Consider the following 15,454-nt stretch of genomic DNA (forward strand, 5'->3'; position numbering starts at 1 on the left):
CCCTGATCTTATATGTCTGCCGCTGCTTGAAATTGGTATGGCAACAGCATGACAATCTTGCAGTCAATTGGATCCCCATGTGAGGACTGCAGAAAGTAAAGCGAAGTCTAGTGCTGGTGGAGCTAGGGGGATAAAAGTAACCAAACCTTTAGTTTTTATGACTATTGTTTGTAAAGATATAAAATAGCTTTTCTTTGGCATCAGCTAAAGAGTCAAAATAATGGTACTAAACTGCAGCCGCACATCTCCTCCCTCCCCCTCCCTGCCCTGCATGATTAATGTACAGGCCTTAGCTTCCAGCCTTGTATGTCAATCAATCAAAGCAGGGCAGGGGGGGAGGGAGGAAGCTTGCTAACGTGGCTCAGCACCACCAGTTTCATTGTTCCGCTGCTAACAAACAAGGCACTTTTATAACTTTACAAACAGCGATCAGAAAAACTAAAGGCATGGTTAATTTTATCCCCCTAGCTCCTATCTTTCAGGATCTGCAGCTGCATACCTGGTACACAGTTGACAGATTACTTTAAAAAAAAAAAAAATAAGTCCCCATAAGAGACTTGTTTGAGTAAATGCTTGATTACTCATAGTGATCAATGTAATATTCGAGTATTACACTGATCCATCAAATTGTCCTAGGGCAGGCTGTAGCAAGAGCTCTGTCAGGGCAGTACAGGCCTCGGATTGCCATGACAACAGATCAACTCCCCCCAATCATGACTTGAGAAGCCGATCCACCCACTATACCACCATCTTTGTTTAAAAGCCTCTGTCAGCTCACTTCATAGTCCACAAGCATACCCATGACATGATTATACTTCATGTGTCAAATAAATGCTTCCACATAGATTAGATTAGAATTGGGGGGGTCTGGGAAACCTTGCACCGGGCTCCCCAATGGCAACGCTATAACTGATCTGGATAGGGGAGTGGTCTTCTCACAGAGGTGGTCTTCGATAACTGATCTGGATAGGGGAGTGGTCTTCTCACAGAGGTGGTCTTCGATAACTGATCTGGATAGGGGAGTGGTCTTCTCACAGAGGTGGTCTTCGATAAATGATCTGGATAGGGGAGTGGTCTTCTCACAGAGGTGGTCTTCGATAAATGATCTGGATAGGGGAGTGGTCTTCTCACAGAGGTGGTCTTCGATAACTGATCTGGATAGGAGAGTGGTCTTCTCACAGAGGTGGTCTTCGATAAATGATCTGGATAGGTGAGTGGTCTTCTCACAGAGGTGGTCTTCGATAACTGATCTGGATAGGGGAGTGGTCTTCTCACAGAGGTGGTCTTCGATAACTGATCTGGATAGGGGAGTGGTCTTCTCACAGAGGTGGTCTTCGATAAATGATCTTGATAGGGGAGTGGTCTTCTCACAGAGGTGGTCTTCGATAACTGATCTGGATAGGAGAGTGGTCTTCTCACAGAGGTGGTCTTCGATAACTGATCTGGATAGGGGAGTGGTCTTCTCACAGAGGTGGTCTTCGATAACTGATCTGAATAGGGGAGTGGTCTTCTCACAGAGGTGGTCTTCGATAACTGATCTGAATAGGGGAGTGGTCTTCTTGCAGAGGTGGTCATTTGCTTTCAATGTTCTTATTATTGCAATAGCTCTCCTCCCAAGCAAGGAATCATATCCCACACTTCTGGATATAAAGAGAAAAAAAATGAAATGGTATTACTAGCTTCATATGACATTACATTAAAACATAATAGTATGGAGCAGTGCTTTTCAATTCAGTCCTTAAGGAACCTCAACAGGTCACATTTTTTTGAATTTCCTAGAGAGAAAACACATGTGTTATTTACTTTTTCTGGGGCTCAATGCATCACACTGCCGCTCAGCCTATCGCCAGCCAAGGCCGGAAAATGCTGTGGCTGGCAATTAGCTGATCAGCTGTGTGGCGCTTTGACCACCGGCAACAAGGAAGAAGACTGCCTCGGAGGACTGGAGCGGTGATAGTACTGAGGGAACTCCGGCAGGTGCGTACAGTTTGTTGTTTTATATGCTGGCAATGCACAGAAAAGTTCTAATCTAGATTACTCCTTTAACTTTGTTTTGTTGTAGGAACTAATGCGGCTGTGACGGCAGTCATCGGGGAACATAGAAACTAGCATAGTTTAAACTATCTTTAGAACAGCCAAGTACTGAGGAAAGGAAACGCATTTTAACACTAATGCTCCGTGCCACAATGCTTAGAGAGAAGAGCATTAAGGAGCTGCTAAAATGCTAAAGTTTGGCCTAGTCATAGACAGTATGGACTGTCCTTGAGATAGTTCAGTGGAAAGTGCTGTTTGTCTTTGTAACTTAAGAATAGACAGTAGATCTGAAAATCAAGATACAAGCTCATAATTCTGCAGGATAGATAGAAAGGCTGGATGCTAGTCCAAGATACTCAAGATTAATCATACTGACCAGAGGATTACTCGCCAACACTGCCAGGTTTTCATAAAGTGACCACTATTATTATGGGACTAGGAAGGTATGGTCATTGAGGAGGGCAGCTCAAAGTGTTTTGCATGGTACAGTATGACAATGAGGTGGTATAGTCACCCTGGGACTGGTTTTCTCTGGGGAGATTGCTGGGGCTTTGCTGTGAAAGTCCGCCCAGTATGAAGAATATGAGGGGTAAGGCACTTAAAGAGTACCTGTCATGATCTTGTTAAATTTTATAATCCTCCCAGTTCACTGCCCCCATCATGATAAACCACCCCCCCCCCCCCCCCCCCCTGCCTTTATTTTTATTATTTGTTAGTTTTCTACCTTGATATTGCTCTGTATTTCCTGCTCAGTCTCAGTCAGATTTACAGACTGGGAAGAGGCGTTACCTAGCAGGTGTGACATCATCTGAAGCCATACAGGGGAGAACTTCCTCCCTCACTCTGCTACACACAGCCCAGAGCAGTTCAATGTGAGATGAGCTTTGATTGGCAAAGGCTGAACATACACTTTAGCACTCAAGACTGCGTTTCCTGATTTTGGACTTCTGCTAGGCCAGCAGGAGTCCAAAGTCTGTGCAGGAGATGGGGTAAATGTGCTCTGGATAAGTAGGGAGACACCTAGTGGCAGCATTTTTAAACACAAATAAAACATAGAAAAAGTATATTAGAAAGGTTTTCTGTTTACCATAAGGAGTGCGATAGAAAAAATTTGTTCTAATGAAAGTGCCCATTTAAACCAACAATATTGCTCTACTGCTGTATGCAAAAAAAAAAAGTGATAGGTAAAATGATATACTCGGTATACTGGAAGAGTAAGTCTAAAGCTTAGACATCACTAAACTTTTTTCCTCAACTGAGATGTGTTACCGACAATACTGCTTTGCCACTTTATGTAAAGAAGTTTTTAAGTAAAAACAGCAACAAGAATTTATCCCTGGGATTACCACACTTAGCCTCTAGTAGGCCGAAACCTTGTGACAGCCTCGTGTCTAAAGTTTTGATTGGTCAGGCTATGGCTGTTTAAACCCCCATTGATGGTAAGATACAGCCCAAAGAAGCGCCCGGCAAATCACTTCACTCCCTGTTTTACTGCCTTTTCCGTCTCCCTGCAGAGGATGATCTCCATTGTATGTTAATGTAGTCGTCTTCATTTTAACACTGATGTTCTGTGCAGAAGATGGTCTCAATTAAATGTCTATTAGGTCTTTCCTCTGTACTGAGATGGAGATCACAGCAAACCAGAGAGGAAGGGGGGAGCGCTTCTCCCAGCTGTAGTTAAATATCGGGAGTTCTGAACATCCAAACCCTGACATATGAAAACTTTTGCCATGTCTTTAGGAGATGTCAGAAGTTTTATTTAAAGTGATAGGGACACTTTCAGGAAAGTGATGGGAAATTTGTGGCTCTAGAGTTGTAAAATTACAACAGCCAGTAACAACTAGAGAGCATATAAATGATGACAGATGACATGGGTATATTAATTTCATTGAAATGTATTAAAACAGTGTTACCCAACATTGGCAATGCACATGTTGAATGTATGCATTTCCATGTATACACCTCTATTTCCCGATGTCCCATAGGCTTTAAATGGAGCGGCAGTAAACACGAGAACTTGGGATCATTCTTGTGGTTGGACTCCCACCGATCAGACACTTATCACTTACCTGTAAGAATAGGTCATTTCTTCTTATCATGGGAAAACCCATTATTAGTTTAACCCAAAACCTTAGTGACTGTAGTACAGCGAATAAACAGGCATAAGAAGTTCTTCTTGTTATGTAGTTATCCAGTGAAGCGAATCTCTGCATAAAGAATCTAGTGATGAACTTATGTGCGAGGTTAATGATTATAGAGAAGACACATTTGCACAGTGTTCTGCTGAAATGGAATATTTTTCTCGGATTCCTTGCAAGCAGTGACAGGCCCAGCATAGCTTCTGCTGGGAAAATACTATGTGAAGAATTCATTTTATCTAATGCTCAGCATTAGGTGTGAATGAATAGTTTTCTGCCAATAGCATCAGTTAACCACGTCCAACTGGAAGATAATAGTGTGGAACAAGCCATTACCATTTCTGGGTTTCTGAAGTCCCTTTGTATTTTCCAGCTTTATTCCATAGTACATTGGAATATTCTATAAGTGTGTCACTTCAAACAATCCTTTTAACTAAACTAGCGGCCAGCCTTAAGAAGCTCATGTCATTTTCTTCAGTATGAGGTCGTATTGATGTGCCATCCTGAATGAGCTGCACTACCTGAGCCCCTTGTGTGGGTTGTAGACTCCGTCTCATGCTACCACTAGAGTGAAAGCACTGCCAGCATTCAAAAGTGACCAAAACATCAGCCAGGAAGCATAGGAACTGAGAAGTGGTCTGTGGTCACCACCTACAGAACCACTCCTTTATAGGGGTGTCTTGCTAATTGCCTATAATTTCCACCTGTTGTCTGTTCCATTTGCACACCAGCATGTGAAATTGATTGTCAATCAGTTTTGCTTCCTGAGTGGACAGTGTGATTTCACAGAAGTGTGATTGACTTGGAGTTATAGTGTGTGGTTTAAAGGGGTACTCCGTGGAAAACTTTTTTTTTTTTTTTTTTTTTTTTTTTTTATCAACTGGTGCCAGAAAGTTAAGCAGATTTGCTCATTACTTCTATTAAGAAATCTTAATCCTTCCAGTACTTATAAGCTGCTGAATACTACAGAGGAAATTATTTTCTTTTTTGAACACAGTGCTTTCTGCTGCCATCATGACCACAGGGTTCTCTGCTGACTCTGTCCATTTTAGGAACTGTCCAGAGCAGCATATGTTTGCTATGGGGATTTTCTCCTACTTTGGACAGTTCTTAAAATGGACAGAAGTGTCAGCCGAGAGCACTGTGGTCATGATGTCAGCAGAGAGCTCTGTGTTCCAAAAAGAATAGAATTTACTCTGTAGTATTCAGCAGCTAATAAGTACTGAAAGGATTAATATTTTTTTATAGAAGTAATTTACAAATATGTTAAACTTTCTGGCACCAGTTGATTTAAAAAAAAAAAAAGTTTTCCACGGGAGTACCCTTTTGATCTCGCGGGCGTCCGCCATTGACCCCTCAGGTGCCGGGATCAATACAGATCCCGGCATCTGCGGGAGTTCGCGATTTAAATGAACGATCGGATCGCCCGCAGTGCTGCTGCGGGGATCCGATCATTCATAAGGCCGCACGGAGGTCCCTTCTCCTTCCTCCGTGCGGCTCCCGGCGTCTCCTGCTCTGGTCTGTGATCGAGCAGACCAGAGCAGGAGATGACCGATAATACTGATCTGTTCTATGTCCTATACATAGAACAGATCAGTATTAGCAATCATGGTATTGCTATGAATAGTCCCCTATGGGGACTATTCAAGTGTAAAAAAAAATGTAAAAAAATGTAAAAGTAAAAGTTAAAAAAAAGTGAAAAATCCCCTCCCCCAATAAAAAAGTAAAACGTCCGTTTTTTCCTATTTTACCCCCAAAAAGCGTAAAAAACATTTTTTATAGACATATTTGGTATCGCCGCGTGCGTAAATGTCGGAACTATTAAAATAAAATGTTAATGATCCCGTACGGTGAACGGCGTGAACGAAAAAAAATAAAAAAAGTCAAAAATTCCTACTTTTTTAATACATTTTATTAAAAAAAAATTATAAAAAGTGTATTAAAAGTTTTTTATATGCAAATGTGGTATCAAAAAAAAGTACAGATCATGGCGCAAAATGAGCCCCCATACCGCCACTTATACGGAAAAATAAAAAAGTTAGAGGTCATCAAAATAAAGGGATTATAAACGCACTAATTTGGTTAAAAAGTTTGTGATTTTTTTTAAGCGCAACAATAATATAAAAGTATATAATAATGGGTATCATTTTAATCGTATTGACCCTCAGAATAAAGAACACATGTCATTTTTACCATAAATTGTACGGCGTGAAAACAAAACCTTCCAAAATTAGCAAAATTGCGTTTTTCGTTTTAATTTCCCCACAAAAATAGTGTTTTTTGGTTGCGCCATACATTTTATGATATAATGAGTGATGTCATTACAAAGGACAACTGGTCACGCAATAAATAAGCCCTCATACTAGTCTGTGGATGAAAATATAAAAGAGTTATGATTTTTAGAAGGCGAGGAGGAAAAAATGAAAACGTAAAAATTAAATTGTCTGAGTCCTTAAGGCCAAAATGGGCTGAGTCCTTAAGGGGTTAAAGTAAATATTTAAAGTAAAATAAAGATGTATAATAATAGTTACAAAAATCTTAAGGAAACAAAAATACATGTTAATTATGACATTTCTTCTTTTACTTACCTGGTAAAGCAGCAGGACCTTCAGTACAGTGTGTGTGAAACGTTCTATGTGACATCAGTGCCCTCTGCAGTTTACTTTTCATATTGACCCGCAGTGTTTGAGAGAGAACAGGCCTCTAAGCAGATGAAGCAAACACTCTTTCATATGGGAGTATGGGTGTATTATTAAGGGCCTTTTCAACCTTTGCCCTGCTGTTAAATATACTACATTCCATAAATTCAGAAGCTCCTGCACATTAAGCTACATTCACACACATAGGGGGAGATTTATCAAAACCTGTGCAGAGGAAGAGTGGTGCAGTTGCCCATAGCAACCAATCAGATTGCTTCTTTCATTTTCCACAGGCCTCTAAAGAGGCCTGTGGAAAATGAAAGAAGCAATCTGATTGGTTGCTATGGGCAACTGCACCACTCTTCCTCTGCACAGGTTTTGATAAACCTCCCCCATAGAATCTGCAGGGCTGTTGATGATGTGTTCAATCATTCACTTCCATTTACATCTGCAGCATATAATCTTCAGCATCAAATATGCAGTAGATCCTGTATGTGGGAATAGTGTTGCTCGCGTATTTTCACAATGCGAATTTTATCCACGAATTTGCGAATATTCGCGAATATAGCACTATATATTCGTAATTACGAATATTCTTTTTTTAATTTTTTTATCACAGTACACATCACAGTGATCACTCCTCTCTGCTTCCAGCTTGTGTGGTGTAAAGAAGGCTCTAATACTACTGTGTGAGACTGGCGTGCAAATTTTCGCATATGCGAATTTTCGCTTATGCTAATTTTGCTATGTGCAAATTTCCGCATATGTTAATTTTCCCATACGCAAATTTTCGCTTATGCGAAAATTAAACGTGAATATTACGAATATGCGAATTTAGCGAATATATGACGAATATTCGTCCATATATTCGCGAATATTGGCGAATTCGAATATGGCCTATGCCGCTCAACACTATGTGTGAATGAGTGGCTCTGCTATGGTGGTGCGGATAAGCACCTAGATAACACATGAAGTGGAATATAATCATCCTGCAATGGTGTCACTTCATGCAACATCATGCTATAGAACCGAGCATCCTGGGAGAAACTGCCACCCTGGACGCAGACGCAGTGTAGAGCAGTAGGATTGCAGACCGGTTTTTATAATAGTAATATCCAGGGTTAGACTATTGAAGGAATGTATCCAGACCCTAGTAGGTCCCCTTCGTTCATTGAAAACAGCTCCGACCCATTGAGGTATGAACCCAAAAAGACCTCTAAAGCTGTCCAGTAATATCTGGCCTCTGTTGTGAATGGCATGACCACATTGTATCTATTATCTATTTGTTTCACCTTTCACTGTAATGATGTAATGATAGTAATGGTTTTACAGTCACAGAGAGTGGTTACAATCATGCTCGCCATGCCTCCTACTGCCAAGTCAGGCTTGATTGACAGCTTAAAGGAAAACAGTCATCCTGTTCCCCCACACTAAACCCAATACACTGAGTTATAGTGCGGGTGAACAGAAGACCGATGCAGGGTCTCTGACTAAGATACCTACCTTCAGTCCGGCATGGTGTCCCTCTGAAGATCAGCTTCTATCTTCACTAAATTTCGCACTGTAGTGAATTTGAATATTCATGGTTGCTGGTCAGCCTACTGAGCACTCACGTGACAATCAACAATGAATATTCAAATTCACCTGGTGGGCCCGCCTCCAGCGCAATTCAGCAAAGATAAAAGCTGATCTTCAGAGGGATACCGCTCCGGACAGAAGGTAGGTATCTTAGTCAGAGACCCTGCTTCGATCTCCTGTTCACCCGAACAGTGTATTGGGTTTAGTGTGGGTGAACAGGATGACCGTTTTCCTTTAACCCCTTAAGGACTCAGCCCATTTTGGCCTTAAGGACTCAGACAATTTAATTTTTACGTTTTCATTTTTTCCTCCTCGCCTTCTAAAAATCATAACTCTTTTATATTTTCATCCACAGACTAGTATGAGGGCTTGTTTTTTGCGCGACCAGTTGTCCTTTGTAATGACATCACTCATTATATCATAAAATGTATGGCGCAACCAAAAAACACTATTTTTGTGGGGAAATTAAAACGAAAAATGCAATTTTGCTAATTTTGGAAGGTTTCGTTTTCACGCCGTACAATTTATGGTAAAAATGACGTGTGTTCTTTATTCTGAGGGTCAATACGATTAAAATGATACCCATTATTATATACTTTTATATTATTGTTGGGCTTAAAAAAAATCACAAACTTTTTAACCAAATTAGTACGTTTATAATCCCTTTATTTTGATGACCTATAACTTTTTTATTTTTCCGTATAAGCGGCGGTATGGGGGCTCATTTTTTGCGCCATGATCTGTACTTTTTTTTGATACCACATTTGCATATAAAAAACTTTTAATACATTTTTTATAATTTTTTTTTTAATAAAATGTATTAAAAAAGTAGGAATTTTGGACTTTTAAAAATTTTTTTCGTTCACGCCGTTCACCGTACGGGATCATTAACATTTTATTTTAATAGTTCGGACATTTACGCACGCGGCGATACCAAATATGTCTATAAAAAATGTTTTTTACGCTTTTTGGGGGTAAAATAGGAAAAAACGGACGTTTTACTTTTTTATTGGGGGAGGGGATTTTTCACTCTTTTTTTACTTTTACTTTTACATTTTTTTACATTTTTTTTACACTTGAATAGTCCCCATAGGGGACTATTCATAGCAATACCATGATTGCTAATACTGATCTGTTCTATGTATAGGACATAGAACAGATCAGTATTATCGGTCATCTCCTGCTCTGGTCTGCTCGATCACAGACCAGAGCAGGAGACGCCGGGAGCCGGATGGAGGAAGGAGAGGGGACCTCCGTGCGGCGTTATGAATGATCGGATCCCCGCAGCAGCGCTGCGGGCGATCCGATCGTTCATTTTAATCGCGAACTGCCGCAGATGCCGGGATCTGTATTGATCCCGGCACCTGAGGGGTTAATGGCGGACGCCCGCGAGATCGCGGGCGTCGGCCATTGCCGGCGGGTCCCTGGCTGCGATCAGCAGCCGGGATCAGCCGCGCATGACACGGGCATCGCTCCGATGCCCGCGGTTATGCTTAGGACGTAAATGTACGTCCTGGTGCGTTAAGTACCACCTCACCAGGACGTACATTTACGTCCTGCGTCCTTAAGGGGTTAATGCAGTGCTTCTACAAAATCACAGCAAAATTGCAGGAAAAACACATGAAGTTATTTTTTTTTTTTTTTTAAACGCCCCGTGTACACAGCAATTTAATCACCTTTTGAAGAAACACCTACCGTATATCCCGGCGTATAAGATGACTTTTTAATCCCGAATTTTCTTCAGAAAAGTCGGGGGTCGTCTTATACGCCCGGTATTGGGGTCCGGCATAGGAATACTTATGATTATCTTCCCGACTCCTGTGTGCGGCTGCAGGCGGGGGCCGGCCAGAGCATGTACAAACTAATAACTGTACAGTATACTTAAAAACCAGGGTGGCTCCAGCTGTTGTGAAACTACAACTCCCAGCACGCCTGGACCGGCAAAGGCTGTCCAGGCATGCTGGTAGTTGTAGTTTGACAACAGCTGGAGGCACCCTGGTTTTTAGTGTACATGAATTCGTTTTTACATGCTCTGGCCGGCCCCCGCCTGCAGTCGCACACAGGAGCCGGGAAGATAATCATAAGTATTCCTATGCCGGACATCCCTGTGTCCCGAAAAATCATTTCGGAAACATAAGGATGTCCGAGGGTCACTAACCATTCCCCGACCACCATGCTTCCTCCTCCGGTCCTCCTGCGGTCTTCCTCCGGTCCTTCTGCGCTTCTCCACCTCTCTATGGTTGTGCGCACGTGACGTCAGTGGCGTCCCGTGCGTACAACCATAGAGGTGCAGGAGGACGAGAGCTGGCTGGGGCCTGGTGAGTGACCGGCGGCGCGTCATCTACAGTGTTCCGATCACCGCTCCTCCGGTCCCGGGACTGCTGCTATGGTCCATAGCAGTAGATTGTGACCCCAGGCCGGAGGAGCGGTGACCGGAACACTGTGGGGGGCAGTACACAGACATACAGCCTCCAGCCATACACTCTATATGGCTGGAAGTTGTATGTCTGTGGGGGGAGCTGCCTACTATTGTGGGGGGGGGAGCTGCCTACTATTGTGGGGGGGGGTGGAGCTGCCTACTATTGTGGGGGGGAGCTGCCGACTATTGTGGGGGGGAGCTGTCAACTATTGTTGGGGGGAGCTGTCTACTATTGTGGGGGGGAGCTACCTACTATTTTGGGGGGGGAGCTGCAGACTATTGTGGGGGGGAGCTGCAGACCTAATGTGGGGGAGCTGCCTACTATTGTGGGGGAACTGCTGACCTAATGTGTGGGAGCTGCTGACCTAATGTGGGAGAGCTGCCTACCATTGTGTGGGAACATGCTGCCTACCTAATGTGGGGGAACTATACTGCCTACTTAATATGGGGGGAACTACAAGGTACTGTACATCGCGGTAGGAGGGGTAGTCTTATACGGCAAGTATATCCCAAACTCTATATTTTAACTGTAAAAGTTGGGGGTCGTCTTATACGCCGGCATATACGGTATCATTGGTTCTCTTTAATGAGAAGTGAAGAGGCCTTTGCAAAGCTCTTAGCCTTTCAGGAGTCAGGAACAGTAATACTTTAAGGGCTCATTCACATTACAGACATTCTGCTGGGAATTTCCACAAGAAATTTTTCTCAGTATGAACATATCTCACTCCAATGTTTTTTTTTCTGGAAGACTCAGATGAAAGAATGAACATGTTCAATCTTTTGGTGATATCCTATTCCTTGTGTTAAATGGGCACTGTCAGATCCAAAAACGTTTTATATTTTGTTACTGATGAAAAAAAAGACCCCATACCTACTGGGACACTAACCAGTCCTGCAACAGCATCAGGCTTGTCCATGAGTCATGGACAAGAGATGACTCATGGACAAGGCTGCATGAGCAGACACACCAATCACCTCCCTCCACCACAAGGGAGGGACACACCCCCTTCTCGAGAAGATTTCTAACACTGTGAGCTAATTAAAAGAGTTTTTTTAATAATAAATATTAGGGATGTAAGAAAAAATCGATTCTCGCGATAATCGCGATTTTTTCATTTGCCGATACTGAATCGATTCAAAATATTTTTGAATCGATTCTTTTAGGGATGTGGAATTTTTATCTCCTGACGCCCGGAACAGCATGTCCTGGGCATCAGGAGATAAAAGTTCCACATTTGTGGAGCCGGGCAGGCCGGATCTGACACGGCGTCGCTCTGGGTGTATGGAGCGGGCTCCGACTCGTGCCCGCTCCGTACTATGCGACCCCCGGCTGATTTCAGTAGCCGGGGGCCGCCGCTAATAGCCAGCATGCGGCGATCGCCGCGGCTGGCTATTAAAGGAGTACTCCGGTGCACACTTTTCTCATGTTATCCCGTCCGGGCTGCAAAATAAAAGAAAACGCACTTTATCTTACCTGCCAACGAGCCCGCGGAGCTCCGGTACAGGTGTTTGGTCCCTGGGCTGTATTCTTCTTACTTCCTGTTAGCCCGGCACGTCACATGGAGCTTCAGCCTAACAGGAAGTAAGAAGAATACAGCCCGGGGACCGAACGCCTGTACCGGAGCTCGGCGGGCTCATTGGCAGGTAAGATAAAGTGCGTTTTCTTTTATTTTGCAGCCCGGACGGGATAACATGAGAAAAGTGAGCACCGGAGTACTAGATCGCCGCTGTCAAAGCTGACAGCGGCGTCTATTGGGATCTATGAATGCTCCCAGGTGGGCGATGTATCGGGATATATCGCGATGTATCGTCACCTAGACGGTATCGCGATATATCGGGATATATCGAATCGCCACACTGGTATCGCGATTCGAATCGAATCGCCAAATTCTTGGCGATTCACACCCCTAATAAATATAGGTGATAGAGGTATGAAAATTAGATGTACTTGGTCAGGATTATGCACTGAGTAACATTATCATTTTTGTGGTATCTGACAGGTACGATTTGAAGGGGTTTAACTGGTGCCAGAAAGTTAAACAGATTTGTAAATTACTTCTACATAATAATCTTAGTCCTTCCAGTACATATCAGCTGCGTGTGGTGTCGGGTGAGGGTAATGTGTAAATAACTGTGTTGTGATACCAGGGAATGGTTGACCTATACACCACCCGAAGTAGACCAGCTTCTCCTGTGCCAGGCATGGGAAAATTAATCACTCCAGTTATGGATAAGATGGTACAATCCATTACAGCTCAGATTAGCGTGAAGGAGATGTAGGGTGAACTTTGGGAAGCTTATTGGCTTGCTGGGACTTATAGTTGATTGTGCTGTTTTTGACTGACTTGACTTGTACGCAGCCCATGCTAGACTTTAGTTACTTGAACTTAACTAACTTGGTTTAGATTGATACCTGGACAGTAGTGCTTACCACTAGGCATTGACTTTCACCTGGGTAGTGGGGTTAACTGGTAGTAGATGCTGGACTAGGCCTCAGGCCTCCTTCAGACAGTCAGACTTCCCACTTCACCAAACTGTACCACAGAAAGAGACTGAACTGAACTTTGACCTCACTATATATGGAAGCAATTTAGAGAGATCCCATTGGCCGAATAAGTCACCTGGTTCACCTCTGCATACTCCCCTAACAACAAGGTTCATGACAACAGGATCATGGAAAATGGTGCATAGAAAATACCAATACATTAATCATTGTATAACAATGCATTATATAGTGAATTATAGAGAGTCCTGAGGAGAGTGGACCAAAGACAGACATGGAAGCAGCATCTGCCACACAGGATGGGCAAGAGTACAGAAGAACACGTGATTTTGTATTGGGTCACCACAAACTCCCCCTCTAGAAAAAAAAGCCATTGTCGGCGTGACGTCCTGGAGGGCAGATGATGAAGAAGAGTCCTAATGGGTCCAGTTAAGATAAACAAAATAGTTCCTGGGGCATTAGTGAAAACGTCCTTCACAGGGCTATATAAATTTTCCTGGGGGATTGGTTGGAATGTCCTTCTCAGGATGATAAACAATTTTTAGAGTTCATGTGGCATTTATACGAATGTCCTTAAATACTCCAGGTGAATGTAAACAAAGTCAAGAAGGAAGTAAAGGTTTTGTATTGGTTTGTTGAAATGGGTAATTTGTACCTTTGAACCAACACTTAACCCTGATAGTACTGATACTGACATTTTAAAGCTTATGAACATTTTTAGATACTGACAATAACATATACATAGATGAAACTATAGACATTCTATTATTTCCTTTCTACCCAGATGCCTGTGCTACGGGGCCCATCGGCTTTTTGATACTTCTCCCCGAAACGCATAATTTTTTTAAGTATACTGAGATATTGACAACAATAACTTCCACTTAAGGTGCTATTTTGACTTACCAGGTGGTCTCTCTTTTCCCAAAGTCCATTTAGTGCTTACTGAAGGCTTCATGATACCTCTTCGCTATATTTAAAACTCTGTTAACCTGGTCCTGAGGGATAATGGCGTCCCCTACCTTGAGCTGCAACCACCAGGGTTCTGAGGGACCAGTACTGGATCCACCAACAACTTGAACTACTCGCTGTCAGGCCACCAGACGTTCGGTCACGACATCTCTTGACTCGAGGAGGTACAACTGGGCCACTGGAGTGTACTTGGGTAAGACAGTGGCAGAATCAGACAAGTTTACCAACCATACTGGTACATTTACGTTTGAGACAGTGACAAGACGTCTCGCAGCTCGGACTAATGGGTGGTCTTCAACTGCATGGGCTCCAGCAGAGCCTGATAATCACGGTTCTTGAATCCAGGATGTGCACGGCACCATATCATAGTCTCCGTGTTGGGTTGCAAGGTCACCGACCTGATGTCTTGAATTCGTACTCTGCATATCCCGCCTTGTTTGTTGGCAAACTTCTGCTCGGCCTGTAAGACTTTCAGGCGGTGCTGCACAGCCTGCTGGTCTGAGGGATATTGGGAAGAGAAGCATACAGAGCATCTAGAAGAGCATAACAGTGGGGAGGAGGGGGGTGTTGTGGAGACAAAAGAGAGGGTGGGGGAGAGGGGGGGCAGGTAAGAGAGGGGAGATATTGGTGTACAGAATTATAGGGAATACTATAAAGAAATATTTCCTTCCAGGTTAATATTACCTTAAGCATGAATGTCAAATCATCGAGCACAGTACTTATAGGTCAGCCAGGGCTGCCACACTTTCTCGCTTTTTTCATGTTTCAAAGGCCTTTAAAAAAAATAAAGAATCAATCTGATGGGTTGCTATGGGCACTGGTCAACTTATCCTCTGCACAGGTTTTAATAAATCTCCCCCATTGGAGGTAAATATACGTCTTGGTGCCCTGGTACCTACTGCAGCAGGAAGTACACTTACATCCTGAGCAGCAGACCAACTATCAAGCGAGTGCAGGAGCTGTCAGCAGTCGTGCACTTACAGCCAATGGCAGGGAACGGTGTTCTTGCTGTTCTCCTTCATTTACCCCTTAAGTTCCGCAATCACTGTCCCCCTAAAACCGATTGGCTACTCCGCAACATGTATGTGAAGGTCCAATCTGTTTGCTCCCCCCGCCAGAGGTCCTCTCACCTGCTTCGTGTGGGTTCCGACTCCAATCTGCTGATAGAGCCTGC

Source organism: Hyla sarda, chromosome 1 (genome assembly GCF_029499605.1).
Source record: "Hyla sarda isolate aHylSar1 chromosome 1, aHylSar1.hap1, whole genome shotgun sequence".
Classification (NCBI taxonomy): Eukaryota; Metazoa; Chordata; class Amphibia; order Anura; family Hylidae; genus Hyla; species Hyla sarda.